At 42.9% G+C, this 24,957-nt stretch overlaps 1 protein-coding gene across 5 annotated transcripts in view; it reads left to right on the forward strand.

The window, feature by feature from the left end:
- The window catches only part of LOC120959585 (cytohesin-1), a 61,521-nt gene that overhangs the window by 9,182 nt on the left and 27,382 nt on the right, over window positions 1-24,957 (forward strand). Inside the window, exon 1 of one of the 5 annotated variants that reach the window (XM_049609839.1) lies at window positions 4,483-4,908. The exons of 1 other annotated variant lie outside the window; for it this stretch is intronic. The gene's annotated coding sequence lies outside the window, so the exon portion shown is untranslated. Of the gene's footprint in view, window positions 1-4,482; window positions 4,909-24,957 lie in introns of those variants that run through there. 3 more of the 5 variants (XM_040383073.2, XM_040383074.2, XM_040383076.2) reach the window with 3 other exon arrangements.

The following is a 24,957-nucleotide window of genomic DNA, read 5'->3' on the forward strand; positions in this document are numbered from 1 at the left end:
ATGACGCCGCGAACAGGTTAAGCCAGATCATCAAAATCTCGTGCTTTTGCTGGTGGGATCGTTAGTGAGTGCAAGTGTCCCCAAATGGAGCAGTGAAGTTTTTGTTTGTGAAAGGATGTCTTAAAGGGGGAAGATGCAAGTGTATTCTTTTAATGTCGTTTGTACTATAACACACTAAAAGCTCGAGGGGTTGCTTTTATTGTAATTTAATGAATGCTAAACGAATGGAATGCTCGATTATGCTGCTTTTTATTCAAGTTAATTTATTCCTGACGGACTTAATGCTCTTTTATCAGAACACCAACTTATTCAAATCGCAGTTTATCTTATCTTACGTTGCAAATAGAGTCTAATTTTCTGTAAAAAGAGCTTTTGACTCAGATCGTAAACATATTCAGTCGTTTATATCAATTTAATTACGTATTAGCAATAAACATCATAAAAAGGTTCAAAAATTACCAAGAAAAAATACGCAAAATTCAATAAGTATAAAGTCAATGACAGTCAAATCAAGAGAGAACATTACATAAAAAATAGAATACAAAAAACGAAGACTTTTTGCTATCTAAGTGCAAAAAGATCGAACGAAGGCCAATAATTTTCTAGTATCGTCTTATCCAAACAAAATATAATATTGGAAATATCAAATCCAAATAGTTTAAAAAATATAGCTAAACATGATTATCAACATATTTGTAATGTTAATAACCTTTTAACACAAAAATAATGTGTTTTATCCAAGCCATTTCATCGTTTTCGGTTGTACATGGCAGGGTCGCTCAGGTGGTACAGTCATTAACTCGTACGACTTAACAACATGCCCGTCATCGGTTCAAATCCCGAATTGACCGTGCCAAACACTATCAGTCAGTTCCAAGTCACTTTCAAATGTAAACATTGTTTTTCACCGCGTATAAGAAGATGTTAATCCACATCAATCTGATATTTCATTTCCATCATAATAATTTTTAATTTCTTCAGCACGATTTTAAACATGACTTAAGTTGTATTGAGTTTGACAGCTCTTTGTTATGTGTTCAACACAACACATTCAATAATGTGTTGAAACTGAAATTTCATTTTGAAAGAAATAAACCATTTGACAGCTGTTGAAAAACATCTTAGATGCGGTGAATAACACTGAAAGTCAAGCAGTACAGGCAGGCCTGTAAAGTGGGTACAGGCAGGCCTTGATCGACAACGGTTGTCGTTGTACCAAAGAAGTAAAGAGAGAAGAAGAGATTTTTTCGTGTTCATATCCGTAAAATCCTTTTGCAACTTTGTCAATAGGTGCGTTTACCCACAAACAAGATATGTGAACAAGGCTTGCGATAATTTTTAGTGAAATATTTCGTAAAACTTGAATATTCAAGTACATTTTTTTCATTTCATTTCATTTCATTTCATTTCATTTCAATTTCAATTTTTTTTCTTCTTTATTGATGGGCTTGAAATCCGTATCGCCACTAAAGCATCTGACTGTTAACACTGGGGTGGTCGAAAATCACTTAACAAAGTTTAGTGGATTCTTTATGTATTTTTTATAAGTAATATCTAAAACTTATACCTTTAAATTATCCCAAAATATTTTGTTTCATTAATTCAACTCTCGAAAGCTTTGTTAAATTCAAATATTTCTCATTTTCAGTAAGTTTGACAGTCCTGGTTGTATACCGATAGTATCATAGTGCCCGCATACATACGAACCCCTCTAAGCATGTTGGTTAGTTTATCGATATAAAAACAAAAACGTCTTCCGGTGTGTCTCCACCCCTCCCCCAGCAGAGCCCATTCGATATGTGTACCGTCCACGGTTTATTGTATCCCAGAAGAAGAAGGTGCGTGCGACAGATAACATCGCCGGAAACGTCATCAAAAATCCGCGCTTATAGCTCGTAAAGATTGCCACCTATCATCCGGGTTTTTAAAACCTTCCCAATCGATGACGAAATCCGTGTGAGTGTTCGTGTGTTGGTGTTGTGCTGCGTTGCGTCCTCCAATGACGTTCCTTCGAAGGGTCGTTAAGATGGTACAATAAATGGTCCGCACCACGCAGGTTGACACAAACGCACCACCGTGTGTGCCATGTGGGGTGAGCTTTCGGGGTGAGCTCTCAAGCAAATCACACTAGCTTTATATTGGGCTTGTGTTGTGTTTTTCCGGGGGCTGCTCGCTGCTCTCCGGGCACCACACACTATTGAGTTGTTTTGTGTGTCCTGGCGCCGTGTACAAATATATTAAAGGTAACCTGTATAGCGAAGTATATAAGGCAGAGATTGTGACGCGCGTGTTGTGCTGCTCTGCGAACGACGGCCAACTCTCTGCTAGCTTCTGCGGAGCGGCTTCATTTAAAGTCACTTCACGTCGTTCTTCCGATCATAATCATCGTCATCGGTGGTGTGGCGTTTCTAAGCAACCGCGCGCTACGTTGTTCGTTGAACCTGTTTTGTGTACCAGGGGAATCTTCTTTTGGAGAAGGAGGAAGATGAGGGCCTGTGGGGTGGCTGTAGTCGTCTAATATATCTAATGCAAATAAATGTTTTGCTGCTGCCTTTCCCTGGGCTGTGTGCTTCGGCGGCCGCTTATCCGGCAACACATTGATAAGTATATGGAGATTACTGATAAGCGCAATATTGCGGATGTCATTGCAATATCTACTGCGTTTTGTTTTGAATTTCGATCACACAAATGGATTATTTTATGAGAATGATTTTAGGATATGAGGAATGATTTAAATATTGCCTATCCTGCTCCAGATTTGGCTTGATTTTTTTTTTGTTTTTTGATACTTTAAGGCAGAGTTATTGTATTACAATATTTAGAATATTTGAAATTTACTGCAAAGTATTTACGTACATCATCTTTCTCGTTGAGACGTTATACGATGTCATTGATTGAAAAGATAGGAAAAAATCAAACAAAAACGAAATTTTATACAAGTTTTGCTTTCAAATTCAAGATTCACTAACATCGTTGAATAAAAGGATTCCCTTTTACTCACAAAAAAGTAATAACATAATGCTATTATTTTATTCACAAGAAATATTTGCCCAGCACCGCAGCAAAACGTGGCTTTTTGTTAAGACCACCGCCTCAGCTCGACCGCGGCACGTTCGCTTACACTCACACACAGCTGCTTAGAATAAGGGGTGGTTTTCCCCTACTTCTCTAATACACTTTTAAAGCTCACACACACCCCGTATTTCATTGACGACCGGCCGTTCAAACTTGAGCCACTCTCGCTTAACATTTTTTCGCTCTCTTTTTGCGCTTCGCTCTCCCGCCGGCTGTCTTACAGGGTTCGTTGCCGACCTATAGGATGATTAGCATTTTACCCTTAGTATTGAAAATAAAAAGGCAAAAACCAATTGGCTCAAAGTCTCTTTAAAAAAAAAAAAAAAAAAAGTTTGTAGGACGTTTTCGGCCAAGAGTGTAAAGCAGATTAAATTTGTTTATATATTTTTTGTTGTATTTTATGTCACGCAAAGATCAGATCAGATATAAGTTTTCAGATTCAAACGTTAGCATTTTTATATATTTTTATAAACGTTTTATACCATCTGCCATCTATATTTTGTCAAATCATCTATAAAAATTGTTTAATGAAGTTGTTAACCGTATTTACTAAATATTTGGTACCATAATATCAAATAGAGTTTGCTCTTTTATAGAGACTATAGAAATAGACTAGCACTTCTACATCACAACTGAATAACCTTATAAAATATTGTTAAACAACTAATTAACGTAACATATTGATATTGGAAGATATTGAAGAGAAAAAATTTATAAATGGATATCATACAAATTGTCTATTGTATTGTATAATTTCCTCAAATATGTTGTCGTATTTGCTTGGGCCGGTCTGGTGGTACAGTCGTCAACTCGTACGACTTAACAACTTGCCCGTCATGGGTTCAATCCCCAAATAGACCGCGCCGCCATACGTAGGACTGACTATCCTGCTATGGTAACAATAAGTCACTGAAAGCCAAGCTCACTTCATTAGTGGGTACAGGCAGGCCTTGACCGACAGCGGTTGTTGTGCCAATGAAAAAAAATAAATAAATAAATAAATAAATAAAAATTTGCTTTCTATTTTCCAACTTACATTACTGGCATGTTCTAAAGGTTCTCAATTTAAGTGAGAGTCCCATTAAAATTTATGTAGAAGATTACACAAATTTACTAACTCGTGTTTATTCGTTAATTTGCTGTGGTGACTTAAATTAAATGTTTCAAAAAATGTTGTCATAACATTAAAATTCACCCCGAAAAACCCTTTCAAAAAGAGCAAAACTACGATACTTCTCCTTCAAGTGTGTTGAGAGTTTCTTGGGCCCAGCTGCCTGTTTGTGTATGTGTGTGTGTATTTTTTCTTGTTCCGCGTTTGTATTGCGTCGCTTCTGGCAGCTGGGTCCAAAGATGACGACGACAGCGGCCCTGCGCTGAAGGGTGATTGGTGGGAGTTTGTTATTCTCTTGTACTGTGTCGGTTAGGGGTTTTTTTTCTCTTCTTCTATGTTTTGCTTTTCCCTACTCTACCCGCGCGCGTACACGATTTGTCTCCCTCGTGTTTCGGCTCTACGGCAGTGTTCCAACGCGCTCGCTCGTGTCAGTACGATCAGAGTTTTGTAGCCGGGCGCACACGCCAGGCAAACCCAGCAGCAGCAGCACCAGCGCGCGTGTGTGTATTGGACCGCGAATGTGCCGCGCTACGATTTGTGTTGCTTCCGGCTGTGCTGTTTCGGCGGGGCCCGCGTTGTTTTGATTGACAGAAACATACGGTAGTAGTAGTAGGAAGGGAGGAAGGTTTGTGCGCTAACGGCGGAGCGGGGCAGCGGTCTATTTGCATCGGGGGATGTCGAAAGTTCACAGCGAAATTTAACCGTGTGCCAGATTCTCGTAAGTGTGTTGTTTTCCGTAAAGCCAAGCGCCCGATTTGTGTGTTGTTTGTAGTGCAGCAAGCGTACCAACAAAAAAACGGTTATTTAAGTGAGTGTGCAGCCATTAGTTTTGGATTTGGATAATGAAAATTCCACAACCCGCCTAAAGCTTCGATCGGCTTAAAAAGAGAGAGAGAGAGAGAGCGTGTTATTAAGTCAGTTTCGGTCTCCGGAAAACACGGTGCAAAAGTGAAGTGCATTCTTTCGCCGTCTGGGGATTGGCCAGCGCAAATGGAATCCACTCGACATAGAAAGCAATACTCCGGAAAGCCACTTGCGTCGCTTGCCCAGGCCGGCGGCCGGAGCACTAAATGGAGCACCGCACCATGGAATGTCCTTTTTTGGAATCGGGGGGAATAGAGGGCGCGATCAGTGCTAGTGGTGTGGTGTGTGGGGCTGCTGGCGCAACTATTAGCAAAGTGGAGTGGCAAAAAAAAGAGGGCCAAAGGGGGCAATAATGCAATCGTGTGCAATGCAAGAATGGCGGTGTGAAGCCATCTGTGTGTTTTGTGTGTTTGCCTTTAAGGTATCGCTCAAGTGTCTAATTACCCTGTGTGCGATCGAGTGTGTTGTGTGTGCGTGTGATTGAAGAGAGAAGAAAGAGAGCGAAATCTTCCGTTGTCTCATCTCCGTTTCTTGATTTACGATCAGTTTTGCAGTTTATGTGTGCTCTCTCTCTCTCTCTGTGTATGTGTCACTCGATTGCTGTGAAACGAACGTGTCTATTACTATTATTGCTACTATTAACGACAATTGCACGTCGCCTGGCTGCAGTTAGTAGCTGCACTTTACCACCCCTCCGTTTTGGTGGCCATTTTTTTTTTTACTATTTCCTGTTTCTCCTCCTGTGGCAATTGATCACGAGGAAAAAGTGACAGTTGTGGTGTTGTGGCGCAGCAGCAACAGCAGCCCCACAAGTGTTGTGAGATGTGACATGAGATGAGATTAGGAGGAAGAAGCAGGCAAAAATCAAACTCATACATGCGCAAAATATCGTCATTTTATGGTAGAGGCAGCGGCAGTGTTACAGGAACAGCAGCAAACAGCAACAACAGCACACGGGTAAAGCAATATCTGGCAGGGAATATCAAATTAAAACATTCAATTCCGGCACTGGACGTGATGGTTACTCTTCTGGAACGGAACGGAAGCCACACAAAACAGAAAAAAACGCCCGAAGAAAACGACAGCAACAGTCAGCAGCAGTCAGAGGAGTCAGCGTCCAGTGCCAATTGCGTTCCCCAAAATTGACCATTAGTTCCTTCCTTCTGCCGTTCTGGAACTTTGTCTTGAAGTCTCCAAAGGATCTTTTTTCTGTCTTTAGCCTTTCGATTAATTAATCAACGACACACACACACACACATACACACAACTGGTGCGACACAAAACTTTGCCGCGTGTCGGAGGCAGCAAATTAACGCGCAAAGTTTGCGTTTTATTCGCTTAGCGTAGCACACACAAAAAAAGCTTCTTTCCCTACTGCAGCAACAAACGGTTTGCTTCATCGACCTGTTGCGAATAATTCCTTTGTACACCACCCTGCCTGCAAACGTAACGTGTTTGGGAAGAGTGTTTGGGCCCAAATTGTGTTTGTATGTGCCGCAATTTGCACCACACGCATGAGTCACATGATCAACGCGCCACAGGCCCCACGACGTCGATTATCTTTTAGGCTGAGCGTATCTTAAATTAAAAACGGAAAAGAAAAAAAACAACAACAACGACACGGCCTTGCAATGATAAAGCCTTCGTCGCAACCATCATCTCTCGATTGGAGGGTGTTTTTGCGCGCTGTTTCCCCAAGTCAAGTGGGAGTTTCTGAGAAATTCAGCAAAATGTGCTGGCATTTTGTGCTGGGCGGTCGAATTATGACCACTTAGCAGGTTTGGCATTTCGTACGGCAACGAAGCACGAAGTATGAAGCTAAGGCAAGATGCGTAATGCGGAAGATGGAAGATTTCTCGAGAATTTGCTGTCGCTTAAAGTGGAGGGAACGACAATAGTTATTCTTTAAGGCTGAGCATGGTCGTATTTCAGCATCAATCGAAAGTCGAAAAGTGTAATGGGGAAAAAAACCTCTTAAAGCAGAACCGGAGTGACCTCTTCGTGCATTTTATTTAGCCATATCTAAGTCCTTTGAATGATTATGAATTGAAATACATTTTATTAGCTAGAAATGGGATAGTATTTAAAGGCACTTTGACGATTCTTATTGGCGTTTTAGTGTCTTGGAATAAGAGTTCCAGAATGGTGTCATGCAGAGCGTGTAGGTATTGTGTACAACGGGTTGTGGGTTAGAATCTTGTCTAGACCACAATTGAAGATTTTTCTATCTGAGTTTACTTGAAAGGATTTTACTTTACGAGAATTTTAGTAATTATGTATTGTGGCAACTACCACCACTTAAATAGTTCCATAAAGAAAAGAATGAAGAAAACACTGAAGTTATGTTTTTTTAACATTGAACCCTAATATATTCCTTTTTTGAGAAAATATGACTTTGGTGGATTTATTAAAAAGTTTCTTACAATATACTTCTCATTATCTTCTTGGTGAAAGTCGCTCGACTTACGAAAGCCAAAACAGGCGCACCACGCGTTCCAGTAAACGTCTATAATTTTGAAACAACAGCCACAACGACTCAACTGCCCGCTCATACCCGCATATGGTACGGTAGCCGGCCGGCTGTTCCCCTGTCCCTAATGGTTCCAGCTAAAATATGTCTCCCATGTGTTACTGGACGAAGGTCCAGCACTTCGTGAATGTTTGGTTTTCCGAAACAACGACCGGAATTTGTGACCGCTTTACACCGCCTGTCGCACCGAATATGCATTGGTGCGATGCAGAATTTGTGCAATCAAGTAGAACGGGCCACCGTGGTTCGTTCTTACTGTTTCACTGAGCGGCCGTTTTTTTCATACCTCTCCCGGGCCATTCCAAAAGGGGTCACTTTTAATTCTCGATTCCCATTTGCACAAAATAACAACTTACTTCCCTTCGTCGCCGTCGTCGTCGTCGTCGTTCGTGGCAAATGCAGTAAACAAACGCGCGCAACTGCAACAGTAAGTGAGGGCAAAAAAGGAATGTCACAACACACGAGTTTCGCCTGCCCGGATGACTCATTGTATGTTGGCGCAAATGTGCAACTACTGTGCAGGCCATACTTTGCGAAAAAAAAGCTCAATTGTGCGTACAATTCCCTTGCGTGTGGTTGTGCTATGGCGTTGTTTCCATCACATCGAAGGGTTTGATAACTTGGCGAGTTGGTACAGAACATTCCAGTGTTTGGGGATGTTTGTGTACTAAATGTGGCTTTTATTTGGACAAGTGTGGGGACACTCTGTACATCACTGGCTTAGAGTATCCATTTCTAGATTTTCAATTCAAATTTTCGTTCAAATCTGTTCAATTCCAATGTTAAACCATCATCGTGGATAGGCCCTTGAAGATTTGTATTTTTTTTCTTCTTCGATTAGCTTCTATTTCCATTATGGCAAGAATGTTGAACACACATCAAACACTGAGAGCGCTACAACAGGACCTCCTGGAGCTCGCAAACTGTAGCTGTAGGAGCTTTTCCAAAGAACTTTGTAGCAATCTATCATATGGCGCAATTTGTCTTGGAATCGAATATCCCAAATCCTTGAGATGGCTATGACATGAGCAAAAGCGGGAAACGTTTCCAAAAATTCAATCATTCTTTATTCCTTTATTTCTTTTTCGTTCAAGAAACCCCTTAAGTTCGATCTATCCTTTCGGATGGATTTAGTATCCATGGGTAAAATATCCATCGTGTCTTCTGGTGTGATTCTCGATAAGAGCAAAAGACCCACACGGTTATTCATGTCATACCATGTAACCCTTCCGTTAGCAAAACGGCAGCAAGTTGCTGTGAATCATCTGGTGGTTCGCTTTGTTTATTTACGCTTGCCGAGCATAGATTAGGACAACGGCAGAGCGTGCGCGTTCTTCAAACTGTGTGTGAGTGCGTTGCATGAATGTACATTTCACAGTTGTGAGAGCCCGAGACAACCCAAGCACGCATGCACGCATGGGCTTGAAGAACATAAAACCATATCGCTTTTGCAACCAGCAACTATGGAGTGTATACTGCTCCGTTTCTTTGTTTCTCGATAAGTAAGCCATTAGGAAACAACGGACCCGCGTTTTTTTTTTCGCAAACGAACCTCCACAATATGGTGCTGGTGGGTGCGCAATAAGTCGTAGCAACTTGTTTGCTTGAAGGCTTTTATTTCATCGTAAACTAACGCCGCTAGCGGGCCTTTGTCTTCTGTTTGTGTACGTATAACGTTCGTCTTTTTCGGTGAATGATTACGCGCATCGCACATTTTTCACACGTCCTGCCGGGTTTGGTTTTAACTTTCTCTTTGTTCTTCTCGCGTACTTTCGCGCTGCTGATAGTTTCTTCAAACGGTCGCAGCGCGCGTTTCCATCGAAGCGTTGACGGGCGGCAGAAGATTTACGATCGAGAAAAACGGGCGCTTGATTTGCTCGTGTGTTGTGCAAGGCGAGTTCTGTGAAAGTGATAAGAAAGTGAGATGAATAAAAAAAAAAAGGTTTGTTAGTCAGAACTTCCTGTGGTGTTATGCTGCTGCTGCTGACCATTTCCGTCCTCTGATCTTATCTCTGGACGAAGCGCACGCGTGGTATGGTGCCAGTGTGTTTGCAATGCTTTATGAGTTCTTCCTCTGTCGTTTGGAGTTGATTCGTTGCAGAAAAATACAAAATCACCCGCACACGGCTTCTCTGCGTCCTTCGCTTTTCCTAGCGGGGGAGAAAAACAGGGGAGCTGACTGGGTGGATTTAATCTCAAAAATAGTAGTAGTGCTAGGAGCTCCCATGCATGTGCCTTCATGTGTGAATAGTTTCGCCACGGTAGCAAATATTAATGTTGGGTTTCGTTTTCTGGCACTTTTGCACACGATTCTACATCGCACACGACGTGTCAGTTTTATAATGCTTTGCTAGGTGTTCATTATGATAATGAGCAGCAGTGGCTGGCTGAATGTCCGACCTCCTCCTCCTCGTCGTTTGTGGGTGACATATTTTTAATGACTTGGCTGTCGTTGGAGAGTGCATATATGCAAGAGCAAGTAAGCAACAGCAGCACGAAGAAAAAAAACTATCATCACACAAAAACTGCAATCTCACTCTCACTTTGCAATATTGGAACGACAACAGGAAAAAAAGACCTTCATTTGCGGTGGCTTTGCTGCTTGCTGCCAATCTCTTATTGTATGCAGGGCATAATAATTTGCCGTCCTTTCTTGGGCCGCCGTCTCTTATCGCAATGTGTTACTGCGCTGGTGGTGGTGGTTATTATTATTATCGAAAAAGGAATGCAAGCGAGGAAAGGAATACAAACACATCCCCTTACAACTGGGCTTGTGGTTGAAGATAATGGTGTGTCGTACACTCATACCCACCATATGCGCCAAAAGATTAGATAAGTCGAACTGTGTTAGCCTGAACTGAAAGACGGCCTCACTTGGGTCTAACATGGTGGTAAGAGATGGTTCGTTCCCATACAATCTATTGTTCGTCCTACCTCGTGCCATTACAAATGACCTTCGAAATAAAGAAATCTCAGCTTTTGCTCCCTAGCACGGTAGCAGCTAAAGGGTGCTCCTGCTGCCGGCAGTGGAAAAAAGTGTGACACAAGATTGACACGATTAGATAAAATGTTGAAACAGCACGCGAGAAGAGGTGTCGCCGATCGTTCGGTAGCAGATATCGTTACGCGTTACATAATTTGTTTGATGACTTTTTTTCTGTCTGTTAAACATGCGAACAATGCAAAGCAATTCGCCCCCCGTCATCGACGATGAAGTCATTGAGGATATAGAAAATCGATGCAAAAGTCTCAATTGCGGCGAAAGTGTCTAGTGGTGGGTGGTGGTAAAACATATAAATGAGGCGCTTTCTCAATCTCTGATTGACACGAAGAAGTAAAGCTTCTTCGCAAAGGGGTTTTGACACGTCCCATTCATCCACAGCACATCCAACCTCTCCCTCCTCGGGTGGAATGCCTTAGTGGAAGCACTTTCCAGCCAGGATATCTTCCAAGGGAGGAAAATTAATATGACACACGATGCCTGCCGCCTGCACACTGTTGCTGCGCATTTGCATTCCGTTTGGCTGTTTTGCTAACGCCGCAAAGACACGTTCACTCACAGTCGAGTATCGCCTCACCGCAAACGCTCTACGAACCGTGCATACTGGATGGTGCATTTTGGTTGCACCGGACGCAAGTAATGCTTCTGCTAAAGCTGACACTACTGTCCCTACTCTGTGGGTCGAGAAAGGTGGTGGAAGAAATTTCAACCGAAGATAACGAAACCGAAAACGGCTATCAGGTGTAGTGTGTGTGTGTGTGTTCCGTTCCATGTTGCTACCTGGCTTCGATGTGGATACGGTTCAATGAACTTTGTTGTAGGACCTGCTGAACCTGCTAGACCGAAAACAAATGTACAAAAAACGGGAACGATTAATACCGTAAATTGATAGCTACTAGGACTTGACTTGGTGTGTCAGTTTGTTGGTGTAAAGAAGCGATGACCCTGCAAGTGGCGGCTGCTTCTTCTGTCCTACGGCAGGTGGTTGATTGTTCGCTTTATGCTGCGCAAGTACTTTCAAGCAACTGTGTGGAGTTGTCGTGAAACCGATTAGGTTAGCATTATACATGATTAAAAAGTACTTCAGAGGCATGTGGTCGATAGGCAGGAGTGTCGATCTCCTTTAAATGGTGTATTGTTTGAACCATTGGAGAGTCTTTAAAGGCGTATGAGAATGAAAGGGATATTGAACAATTAGATACATAATTTAATGCTTGCCTGTTATTTATCTCAAAGTTTTGGTTATAATTATTAAAAATAATGTGAAATATAAAGCTTACTAAACCAGATGACAGTGCATTCACCTTCTCTATAAATACAATTTCATGTCAAATCTGAAAACGATCGTTGGCGTGAATTTATTCAGAAATTACAATATAGATTATTAAAAAAAGAAATTATACTTATCCCTTAGAAAATTCAATTATCTGTTTGTGTGTTCATGTACAAAACATCATATGTATGTTCTTCTGTACCTTGTTTAGCTAACGGATGCCGAAGTTTACAACGCTCAACTACGGCCAAAGTCTATTGCAGGTTATTACATGTCAAGAACTCCAAATTTGTCTGAGTCTTTATTTCAAGTTTCTGGTAACAATTAGTTGAATTAAATTGTTTGTTAAAAATACCTGCATTAGTAACCAATCTAACTCTATTTACTGAATATGATAATTATAATCTATCCTAACTTCTTTCTATAACCCAGTTAGTCCATTCAATGCTCCCAAGAGGTGAAAATGTGAATCTTGTTTATATGAAGGGTACCAATCCAGAGTGAATGTTTAGGCTCCGATTGGTTACGTTCAAAACTTTCTTGGACCTTAACTTAATCGTCCACGTTGCATGAACTTCTCCACATCCCCTTGATTAAGAAAAGCATATTAAAATCTTTTCTTTTATTACTAAATCCTTTCCTTAAGAAAAAAAACCCTTGTTGGCAATTTTATTCCACGGTACATGAATTTACATGAGTAAGAACCGCTTAATTTTTTGTATTCCCCCTTTTTCTTGAATACATTAAAATAATTACAAACTTCTCCAGGATCCTGTGGAATTGGAATGAGCCTCTGAGCGCGCCGTGTCCTCGCTCGGCGGAAGTGGCAATGTTGCTCCTTCTGCTGCATCGCTCGTAAATATAGCACCACCGTGCCAAACCCCTTTTGGGTTTTTGGTCGTTTGATTCGATTTAACTTAACTAACTGTACTTTACTTCTCTCTTCCTTCTTGCGACTTCTTGCGACCCTCGGGTAGGCCGAAGAAGTACTGTCGTGGAATGCTTAACATGGTTTAGCGCTCTATGCTAACTACGAGGCGCAGTCACTGCCGCGGTGTAGCGCACACAGCCGCTTCAATTGCTTCAAATCCCACTCTAGTCCTGCTTCAAAAAAAAAGCGAAGAAGCTAAACTGGATTTTAAAAATATGCTAAAAAGGAGAAAGGTTCCCGAACGGTCCCGAAAATGGACAAAGAAAAAAAGAGCCCTGACAAGGATTCTTGGCACGCGCGTCGAGCGCACCTAGTTCCTCAGTTGCGTAGAATGGGAATTGTTCTGTTCCGAGAAGGTCACTCGCGCGCAGCACGTGGTTTTTTGTTACTGTGTGTCTATGCTTTTCTTTTGGAGTTACGAGCGAGAAGAAACGAACCGTGGATGGTAGAACGAACATTTGAAGACATCTACAACGTATCAATGGATGATCCAGTGGCAAACAAAAACCCCGACTCAACATTGGGTAAAAAAATAAAGTACCTTCAACATCGACACCACAGCAAGAGCACAAATATGTGCGTAGCATATGTGAACAAGACAACACTCCCGCCCGTTCCCAACAGTTCTCCTGGTGCCATCTGTGTGTACCTCACAATTGTCGTTACCATTAATCGTATGCGGGTGCGGATGAGGATGTGAGACAAGAATGTCTCACTTCTTCTACCTTGTTCGCCCCGGCAGCGAACGTTTGTAGCGGAGATATTCGCTTTTCGCATTCCCGTAAGACGTACCACACTGCACCGGGCAAGAGGAAAACTATTAAAACGAGCGTGGAAATTAGTTTGTTTAAGGCGTGCGTTCGCTTCTTGCCTGTGTCGGATGGAATGTGTCTGTGTGTGCCGTGGGGGTAGGTAGGATTTGCTATATTAAATCCGCACCTAATGTGTCTGTAGCGAGGTGTGTGTACGTAAAGATCTTCCATCTCTCGATGGGTAGATCAGCGACAGCAGTAGCATGGCGAGCTTGACATTCCTTCGAACGGCACTCGCGAGATGGTGCGCTGCGATTTCCGATGAATATTGATGTGACACTCTGGAGTGAAGCTTGTCATCCACCGTTACACCCTGCCGGCACCGGGGAGAACAGGAATTAAAGCAGAGCAAACAACACAACCCGTCGCATCCCGAAGCACCATCCGGCGCCCTATACCTGGCCGGCCTGTAAAGACAGCTTAACTTTGAGTATTTTGGCTGGATTCTTGGTTCATTGAACTACCCCTCGGTAAGGGCATATAGAGGTGTACCTTGTGCTTGGTTGTTGTTTGAGATTGAGTACCTACGACACCCGAAATGGTTTACCCCACATATTGATATGCCTGGGCTGCGGTTAATGCGATGATGCTGCTTGTGTGTGTGTATTTGTCGTTTGGAAGAACCGAAAGCATGTTTCTCTTTTTTGGCGTTTTTGCCAGTTTCTGTAATACATTCTGCATGAACCTTCCCTCTACCACCTCAGATCGATATATCTGTGTGCGTTGCTGTTCTTGCATAAATTATCATAAACAGAGACTCCTGCGGCCCGGTCTTTTCGGGTAAGGTTCTAGAAGCATGCAGAAATGCGAGAGAAGCGAGAAAGAAGCAGAAGAAAAAACCCTGAAAGAACCAATAAAATGTGTCTGCTCATCGATTTTCGTTCGCACACACATGTATAGCAGCAGCACATCGCTCTCCGTGTGTTGCCGATGCCACAAGCACACATCGCAGTCACCGATGGAGAGGACTTTATCGAAGGATTGACTTTTTGCTGGTGTGCCGGTAAGTTTATGTGTCCCAGTTCCGGTCCAGTTACACCGCGTTGACTCGGATAGCATCTTTCCCGCCCGTTCGTGGCTAAAGCCAATCGGGAGTGGGCACCATCTGGCAACCAGAAGCTTTCAGTGTAATGGGCTGGGATACACCCCTCCATCACACATTGGAACAGCATGGCTCAGACTCGGACCCTGGGTGTCGTTGAGTGACGCACTGTCGCGTTTAGCGGGTCAGCACAGTTTGAAGAGCCAGCAGTTGTGTGCGTTTATCAGTTTTTTTTATTCGTAGTTGTGTTTGTAAAAAAATAAATAAATAAACAAAACAAATATGCAGCTGCAACGGAAACGTGATCGCGGGTGCAGGACACAGCTGAGAGAGGTGCAGCGGGAAGAACACAGTGGTAACGTAAAGCGCGTGCTAAATTTGCACCGCGCAAACACCTCTAAACGGGACGGGGAAGAGGTTAGGGTGTGCGAGCGAGAGTGACAGGCTCTGGCAATAATAATTGATTGCTTCTGCCAAACGAACTGCGCGCGGTTCTACACAGTACGTCAATTGCAGCAACCTCTCGTTTGCTGCTACTGATACCACCACTATGTACCCTCTATTTACCATGTGCAATGGACGTGTTTGTGGCAGGAATCTGTCATTTATCGGGTGTTAAAATCAGTTCTAACTGTCCCCCCCTTTGTGGTCACTGTAAGAGAGCTTTGGAGTGAAGGTGGACATGAAAAATGTTGCTGAGACAGGATTTTATTTTGTTTCATATATTCTAAATGTCGTATTTTGACTTAAATGTGTCTTTACACACCTCAGAAGTCTTTTTTATAGCTTTAAACTTATTTGAAAAGAACGTCCTATATTAGTTTTGAACTCATGACCTGCGTTGTATAAGATCTAACGTGATCGCCATCGGCTATTTGAGCGTCAACTCACTGGTCACTTAGTTTGGAATGAGTATAATACCTCGTCGAACTCTTGGTATAGATGGTTAAGCAAATAAGTTTGTAAAGCATATTTTGAATGATTTTTTTCCTGTAAATCGACATATTTAACAATGTCAGAGCCCTCACCTGAAGTGGCTATAAATTTGGTTCTCATTTCATAATGTTTTCCCGAACCTCCTTCGTGCCATTCTTCATTTACAGTCCCAAACACCAATGCTTATCGGTAATGTCCCTGTGTCTCCCCTCAAAACTGCTCCATCCTTTGCCTTTTGCCGACATTTTTTCGTCCCTTCATTCTTATTCCATCTTGCTAATTAATCAAATGAAAAGGTATTGTTGCCATAAAACACAAAACTCTGGAATAAAGTTGTACCTTTAGCGATGCTATCAATGGAGAAAAAGCGGGGTCCCGAACCGAAGTTCAGCTTTATTACTGAACCACTGGGTCGCCGTTTTGTATCCGTAGATTATCGGATCGGCGGACCACTCGGCGAACTTTACTAAAACACTATCCAGAGGGTGGGTAGTGCACGATAACACCAATCGATAACGAAATATGCGTTTCCGGGCGAGCGATTCAGGTTAATCCGTTAATGCTCCCGCGGATGTAAATGTCGCGGTGCGTTTGTGTGCGTTTATATTAAAGCTTTTGGATGGGGGTTTTTTGGAATAAGTTGATTTAAGGTGGATTTTCCTTTCAAAGGTTTGAAAGGATGAAGGAAAGCCGCTACCTCGGAGCATATTATAATTAGTGTAGTATTTTTAGGGTGAATCGAATACCTCTTCAGAATAAAGGGGATATGAATTCGTTATACCAGCCGTTGCTTGCGGACAATAACCCTTCTTGGAGAAGATCTTGGAGAAGAACCCCTTCGCTTTAAACGGTACACAAACAAACCGCAGAGAACGGGTGTGGTTTATATTTTATTTCGGGAATAAGGATTACTTATTCCAGAAACGCTTAAACATTGGATTATGTTGTAAACAATTTTATGTATGCTTACCATCCTTCCCCGTTTTGGATTCATCTTGCAATTGAACTCTTCCCACCGTGAGTGATTGTAAACAATTACAATTGCCCCTTCTGTTTCTTTTAGAGATCTCTCTTCCGGTATTGAATTTTCGTGGTAAACGAACGGACAAACATGGACCCATCTGTTCTCGTCCGTAGTAGGAATAAACCACACTGGAATTGTAAAATGTATTCCATTTCAGCCCCGTTCGCAAAACGATCGGTTGCAAATTCGTGAGGTTGCCCTGTGTGTGTGTGTGTGTGTGCCCCGTCTTTGACCCAGTTTTGTTTTGGGCGGTGTGGTTCAGAATAACAAAAAAGAAAACGGCAAGAACGAGTGTGACAATCTTCCCCTGGGAACTTGCTATATTGCAGAAGAAGACGTAAAACTTTGAACTCCCTTCTTTTATTATGGGGATGCGATTTTATCGCTTTCGATTTCGGTTTGCCACACTGGCCCTTCTCCCGGAGGGACTTGGGGTTTTGCTCCAACTTCAGTGCGTGCGCTTACCCTTACTAACTTTCCGAGCATAGGGACGCCTGGCTTTTTGGGGGTTTTGGATGTTTTGCTCGGTATCTTGTCGCTTTCAAAGCTCCTCCGGCTGATCCAAGATGTGCGTTGATCTTGTTGTAGTTATCCTATTTGTTGGTCGCTGGTTCGACTTTTTATGAGGTCAAAGAAGTAGCAGAACGTGCCCACCATAATATGTGAGCCCGCGAGGCAAGTTACTGCCATCCAGAGATAAACGCGAGAAAGAGGATCATTCAAGGGAACGTGTTATCCCGTTTTTTTTTTTTCTCTTTCGATGGGGAGCAACAACACAAAGTTTCCAGATGCGAAGATATAAGAGCCAGGAGGACCGAAAAGAAGTGTTTCTACTGATCCTCAATAAAACTGATTATCCCTTTTTCGCCTCCTTCCTCCAGGCGGGAAGTTTTGGAGCATAGGATACCGCCGAAGAGGCAAATCGTATTACGCTCTTTCTCGTACGCGCAAACATATTTTGCTTGGGCGCCGCCATTCCCGGCGGGATTAGAACATAACTCCCGGCTTCCCGTTATGTTCGGTCGATTAAGCAAAGTTTTGGTCTTTCCTTTGCTATCAACATATTACATCAACTTCCCCAATTGCTAACCAGTTGGAAAACGGTTATTGGAGAGCTGCTAAAACCCCTTTTGCCACCATCATCATCTACTACGTCGTTATTTCACGTCGATGGACAGACACACACACTGTACGAGAGGAGGTGGCAAGTGTCTACTACTACTGCCATCCACAACCTTGGCCTCGTCCTTAGCCGCTTTCTACATGACATCAAAACACAAGGAGAAGCGAAAAAAAAAACCCACACGCATAAATTCGTACCACTCGGCTTCTCGCCCATATGGTGTGTGGAGGTGGTGTGGATGAATTCGTTTAGCGTTGTTTTTTCGGTTTCGTTGAAGGAGAGATGATGATATCATCGTCATCATCAACATCATCCCCTCGTTTGTCTTCCAGGGGGAGTGGGCAGAGGGTCTTGGCTGAACCCGCGCCTGTGGACCGCTGCCGAGCCGACCAATATGTCTTCATCGTTTCGGAAATTGGAGAAAATATGATGAGATAATAAGCGCTCCTGCCCTTTTCTTGCATGCCGCAGATCGCAGATGACCGCTCCCAGGGATATATACATTTCCGTTTGTGCTTTTATTAGTATTTTTTTCCCTGCATAGTTCTATTCACCACCGGCTGGTTGTTAAATGGAGGGGACAGCATCATCAGAATATGCAAAAGCCAGAGCGTGGTGATGATCATCATTCTTCTTTTAGCGAAGTGACGTCACGCTTCGGTGCGTTCGTTTCTTCCTCTAATTTGTTTTGGGAGGTTCTAGGTTGTCCCCAGCAAATCTACCGGTTGGAGCGGTTGATGTCGTTCGTTGGGTTTTTTTTTTTGTTGTTTCAATGCGCACAACAAAAAAGTTCTCCATTCAAGAGGAACTCAAGACCTAAAAATAGACACACCGGTAACACGGCAAGCAGTAGGTGCGTTGTTTTGGTCCGTGATGCGTGAATTTTTCCGGCTTGATCATCGGTGAAAGGAGGGAAGCCGGTGTGTGTTGGCGGCGGTGGTGCTACTAGTAGTAATATGATTTATACAAGATGAGATCGCGTTGCGTTTTGGGTGTTTGGATTCGCCGCCAGTCAGCCATGCGATATGCGCGTGTGGGTTTGAAATTTATGGATTTCCATAACCCTCACACTCGAATGGTTTCAAGACATTGGAGATGATTGTTTTTCCCCCGTGATACCATGAACGCGCTGAATCTGTGCGCGATCGTTGATCCATTCGATCGGTGAACGTTTGTATCGTGTGTCTCGTGCAAGAGTTAGGTGCAAGATGACATAAGCGTGATGCAGATCGCTTGCGACGTCTATGCCTGATGCAGAATTGAGGATTTTATTTGTTTATTGCACACAAAATCATCAATTTGTGAATAAAGCTTGCTTCATTTAGAATTGGAACAAACTGTTGCTCATATTGTGACGCTCCTGGTGGACGGATTTGGAAGCTCTTGGCGTCAACGAGTCGGGCATTTTGTCAGCTTGACGTATGTATTTTTGACATTCCGCAAATCGACTGTAATTAGTAAACAATCAACATGGAAGCCGAAAGAAAGGAAAAAAATGTGCACAGTTATTTGGAAAATCCTTTGTGGTCTGCATCTAGGCTAGCTAAAAAGTTGAAATTTCCCAGAAATACCGTATGGCGCGTTATCAAACGGTATAAGGAAACATTGACGACGATTCGGAAGCCTCAAGCCAATCGTCGGAGTGGAACTGTCGACCGGAATCTGCGTAGTAAGATTTTGAAGACGATTAAGAGGAATCCTAATCTGTCGGACCGCGATTTGGCCAGAAAATTCGGTGCTGCTCATAGTACCGTCAGGAGAACTCGACTCCGGGAAGGAATCAAGTCGTATCGAGCTAGCAAACAGCCAAATCGCACCATAAAACATAATAGTTTGATCAAAACTCTTGCTCGGAAGCTATACGATCAGGTGCTGACCAAGTTCGACGGGTGTCTTCTGATGGATGATGAAACCTATGTTAAGGCTGACTTCGGGCAAATCCCAGGTCAAAAATTTTACTTGGCAACGGGTCGGGGGGATGTTCCCGCCAAATTTAAATTTGTTTTTGCTGACAAATTTGCAAGAAAATTTATGATTTGGGAGGGCATTTGTAGCTGTGGAAAAAAAACTAAAGTTTTTGTTACAAACAAGACAATGACATCGGAACTATATCAAAAATAGTGTCTCCAAAAACGAATTTTGCCATTCATTCGATTCCACGACCATCCCGTAATGTTTTGGCCAGATTTGGCAAGCTGTCATTACAGTAAAGTCGTTCGAGAACGGTATGCAGAGAAAGGGGTCCAGTTTGTTCCGAAAAACCTTAACCCACCCAACTGCTCCCAGTTCCGCCCTGTTGAGAAATACTGGGCAATCATGAAGAGGAGACTCAAGGCAAAGGGAAAGGTTGTTAAAGACATCAATCAGATGACGACCTGGTGGAATAAGATAGCTAAAACGATGGACGAAGAAGATGTGCGCCGCCTAATGAGCCGTGTTACAGAAAAAATTCGAGAATTTTTCGAAACCGTGAAGAATAGTTTTATCCGTATTTTTCCTTAAAAGTATGAAGAAAACGCTACATTTGCATAAAAAAAGATCTTAATTTCAACAATAAATAACTGACATACAGGCAATTGTCTTTGTTCCAATTCTATCTGAAGCAAGCTTTACGCCTCGCGAGGAAGTTAATCTTACACTCCCCGCTGAACTTCTAGCAATGAAACGTAATCGATTAGCGTGTTTGGAGCAATAAATAAATTCATCCCCCCGGTCTACACATGCAAATAACAAACACAGCCCTTGCTTATTTATTTACGCTCGCTCATTCACTAGTCCCCGTACTGTTGCAACCGTTTTTTTTTCGATTAGTCTTACTGACGTTTGTTTGATGTTAGTCTTGCAAAGAAGCCGCGCATAACGTCCCCCTTATCAGAAACAGTTGCGTTCTTTGTGCAGTACAATACACCCGCGTTGTTGCAATTGAGCGGAAATGTGCTCTAATAAATGCATTTATTGCGTCTCTTCGTGTTGTACTTTCACTGCGACAACACACACACGCTCGGATCCGGAAGATTGGATCCGGTACGAAACATCCGGGGCGTGAGAGAGAGAGAGATCCACTCGATCGTTTAGTGATTGATTTTCCATTCACTTATGATCGACTGCTCACGTGTGCCCTTCCAATGACATTCTCGTGGTTTGTTGATTGAGAGGTTGGGAATAGTTTGGCGGTACTATTGCGGCCATGAATGAGCCACCGACATCATTGGCCACCGACGTTGCTGCCCATGTTGTACTACAGGAAGGATGTGAAGGTTTATGAAGCAAGAGCAGCCACCGTTTCCCTTCATCAGTGGATGAACATATTGGCGCAGCGTGGTGTCGGTTCGGTTTGTATAAACAAACACAGATAGCAAAACCCTGGACAAACGGCGTACATATACTCCGGCACTGCCCTTCGCTAACTGTAGCGTATGGTTCAGTTCTTGCACTGTTTTACACGATACAAGGGAGCATTTATTTGAAGGGATGGCGATGGGTTTTCTTCCCCTCCCTCTGTTGCTTCACGTTTGTGGGTGCGAAACTACAACGCATCGGCCGGAAACGATAAACAAACCCGCGGAAGCAAGGTCCCGCGCAAGTAAGAAGCGCGCTGGTACGGTTTTACTATCGGCTCCAAATGATGCAATAGACGGGAGTTTCCTTCTAAACTTGTTGCTTCAAACTGTGTTTGTATTATAAGTTAAACTCTTTTTTGTCATTCTGTGATGAAATGGAATATTCATTATGCAACTGTATTCTTAATTCCTTTTTTTATTTTTCCTTCATATCTTTTAAATTATGTATATATTAATTGTACTTGTGAAGTAAAAGATAACAAAAAATAATTGTGCAGTCATTTTTTACCGTTCCAAATCATCAAAACACAAACGATCAATTATGTATATTCTACCACATTCCTCTCTGCCATCTTATCGTGCCCGGGAAAAGATGTCGCCCTCTGATGATTAAGTCGGAAACCTAATTTAGACGGTGCCATCAGCACCGAAATTCCCACCATTGCGTCCGCCAGACAAAGCAATTGCTCGGGGAAATCCTTTACGATATTCTTGGTACCGTTTAGCCAATTGTTCTTTGTGTTGTTGAAATCATCCCGGTTTTTTTTTGCAACCACAAATCCAAAGACTTGTGAACTCGGTTGAACATTTGAGCACAAAAATCACAAAAGAAGCGGGAAAGAGTGCCGAGAAAATAACGTTTTAAATATTGCCCGTCGCCCTGTAGTAGTAGTAGTAGTGTAAGGGTCAGTTACAGGAAACAGACTCAAACAAGTCACGACGGGTTTGTTTTGGCACTCACAAGAATTCAAATTAGATTCAAGCAATTAATGTGTAATGTATAACCCCCATTCCCCCTTATCGTCTAGGTCGCTTTTCTCTGGGATTTCCCTCTTTCCCTTTTTGTTTTCTTGCTTGCCAAGAGTGATATAAATTTCGCTTTCACCCACCACCCAGGCTGCCCAGATAACCAGCGCACAGCATGTCTTCCCGGTTGGCAACAGCCGAGGCGGCAACCGGTGCCGAGTTTCTTTATTTAAAATGTCACCATTTGGTGTGCAAAAAAGAAAGGAAAACAGAAACATGTAAGCTGATCTTTCTACGATCACAGCTCTCTGTCTCTCGTGTGCGCCACCGTTCGACGAGAGGACCCGACGTTGAGGAAGGAAGGGTAAAAAGGTGTGAAAACGGGCGGTGGGTTGAAAAAGATCATTTAGTAGGTTGAGAAAATTCGCATCTAGCGACGGCGTGTGTGTACATGGGAGCTTCCGATTGTCGTCGTTACTAGGTTGAAGCGAAAAAAAAAGAACTGCGCTATCGTCGTCATAAATAGAACGAAAATGGCTCAAATTATTAGCACCGTCATAAGCATGAAGAGCGCCATCTAGGGAGGAACAACCTAGGGGGATCTCCAATGTCATTCTAAACCGGGAAGGCGTGATGATAAACCATGCTGAAGTCGGTTCGAGAAAAAAACCCTCATAATTGGCTATCTAGACAGCGAAAGAAATGTTGAACAAAAAACACACCTCCTTCGTGTGTCATTCTTGGTGTCTTCGCATCGTCATCCGGCGAAGAAATATGGAGACAACAGGGCAAAACAACCACACAACAAAACGGCACACTAATGACAACTCGTTTTCAGACGTGCGCGCCCTGTGGGGATTGATGGGTGTATTTTACGACAAAACGACAAAAAATGATAAAATTCTACACACTTTTACAATCATTGTGTCGTGTCAAGTCAAGTTACCGTAGTACAGTACATCCAGTTCAACTTTAAATGAATTATAATTGTAAATTTTAATTTCTTTAGTTAAGAATAATATTTTAAAGTTTTAAATGTGGTTATGATGAAAGGACAAAATTACATAAACATAGATCACTTGGTTACGAAATAATGCAGACAATTGTTTGAGCGCATTAAACTATTTAATTAAGCATTAGGCTGGTTTGGTCCATTTTTTATTCCTTTCCGACGCAAAAAAGCATGACCATTTTTTTAACCTATTGAAACACTCTCAATTTCATCACCGATCAATCTATTTTATGGACCAAAATCTAATTTCGTTGCTACGACCTGCATACGACTGCTACCGTGTACCGATCACAACCCGCTCGTCAATCATACGTTTTACGCACGGGGGCAACAAATCTCTGCTGCGTTTTTCCGTTCGAACCACGGTTTCAACCCATCACAATAAATTGCGCTCACGGTGACCTTGTGCTCAATTGATACGCACTCTCGGCAGACACTCTCGCACGCAAACTAGACAAACGGGGGAGACCCCACTGTTTATATGGCCCCTTTCTATTATCTATGCCTGTGTGTGTGTGTGTCTTTGGCTGTCTTGCAGCATAGTTACGCACACCCCCATTTTCAAACAAACTAATAGGAGGAACATTTGTGCTATTTTAGCGGGGACAAGAGGGACAAGCTTTGAAGCGAACGGCGAAATTGTTCGTCCCTCATACGTATGAAGTGTGCGTGTCTGGTCGGTGTTACGCTCCCGCATGTGCGCCAGTTTTGCCAGATTTAAACTGTTTGTGCGTCCAGTCGCTCGGGGTAACCACCGTACCCACCGCAAGCACAAATCGTGTACACCCTCCCAGCATAAGGGGTTGTTGCGTGTTTGCAATTTTTGCAATCAAATGCTCCCATCGAAACGATCGCGCATAAAGAGCCCGGGTTGTTTGTACCTTAGTGTCCTCGTGTCCTGCCGCCGCCGCCAGAGCGTAACGCGAACAAATTGTTTGTAAACGAAGCGTTGCTCCTGCTTAGCGTGCCGTCTCGATCGCAACAACATTATTATTGCAGCAACAACAGCAACAGCAGCAATCCGTTTCAAAAAGGGATCATAAAACGCGCACTGCTGCTGCTCGACTTCTAATCGAGGACGACTGTTTCCTCACCATGGTTGATTGATTTCTCGCGTGTTTAGTGCCGCTGTTGCGAGTACGGGAAAAGGAAGAGGCCCGTTTGCTCTTACCAGGGGGGTGTAAAGCGTCTTTGTCTGCCGTTTGAAAGGTCACGTGGTAGGAAAAGATATTACAACCCTCGCCACCGTGTACCATGAACTTGAACTGTTGGAGTTGCTGTAAGGAAATGATTATAAAACGATGGAAGCATAGGTAAATTCTTAGAACATAAAATGGAAATTCGTTGAAAAAGGCAGCTCGTCCCCTGCTCTTTATTTATTCACCCCAAACATCACCCCATTGCCGGAGCAGTACAACATAATCAAAAATGTTGTTTCCATCCGTATTTTTTCGATTGCATAAACATAAAACACACCCCCAGCCAGTTTGATGAAAATCGATTTTCCACGATTTATGATACCAATCAATATGTGTACCCGTCCCCAATGAGGATGTCTGCTGATGCCAAATTTTTCCCTCACTCCCACTCGCACTCGTTGAGGTGGCATTAATGCGGGGCGCAACTTGACTAAACACAGGGCTCGACCAAAAAGCAAAGGCAGAGACTGCACGGCCAGAACTGTTTACATTGGCTGAAATAATAGGGCAAAAAATGAATCAATTGCACAGACACACACACACACTCACACACCTGATCGATATTCGATCAAATATTTCGAATTTTGGATAAACTGGCAACGTTTAGGGTTTGGTCTGTGTGATTGTAAATTGTATCGGTCTTGATGCTTAGGCATTGCTTTGGCAGCCATTGCTTTCACAACGCTATTAGAAAAAATGCAACGGCTACTCAATTAA

The sequence above is a fragment of the Anopheles coluzzii genome, chromosome 3 (genome assembly GCF_943734685.1).
Source record: "Anopheles coluzzii chromosome 3, AcolN3, whole genome shotgun sequence".
Classification (NCBI taxonomy): domain Eukaryota; kingdom Metazoa; phylum Arthropoda; class Insecta; order Diptera; family Culicidae; genus Anopheles; species Anopheles coluzzii.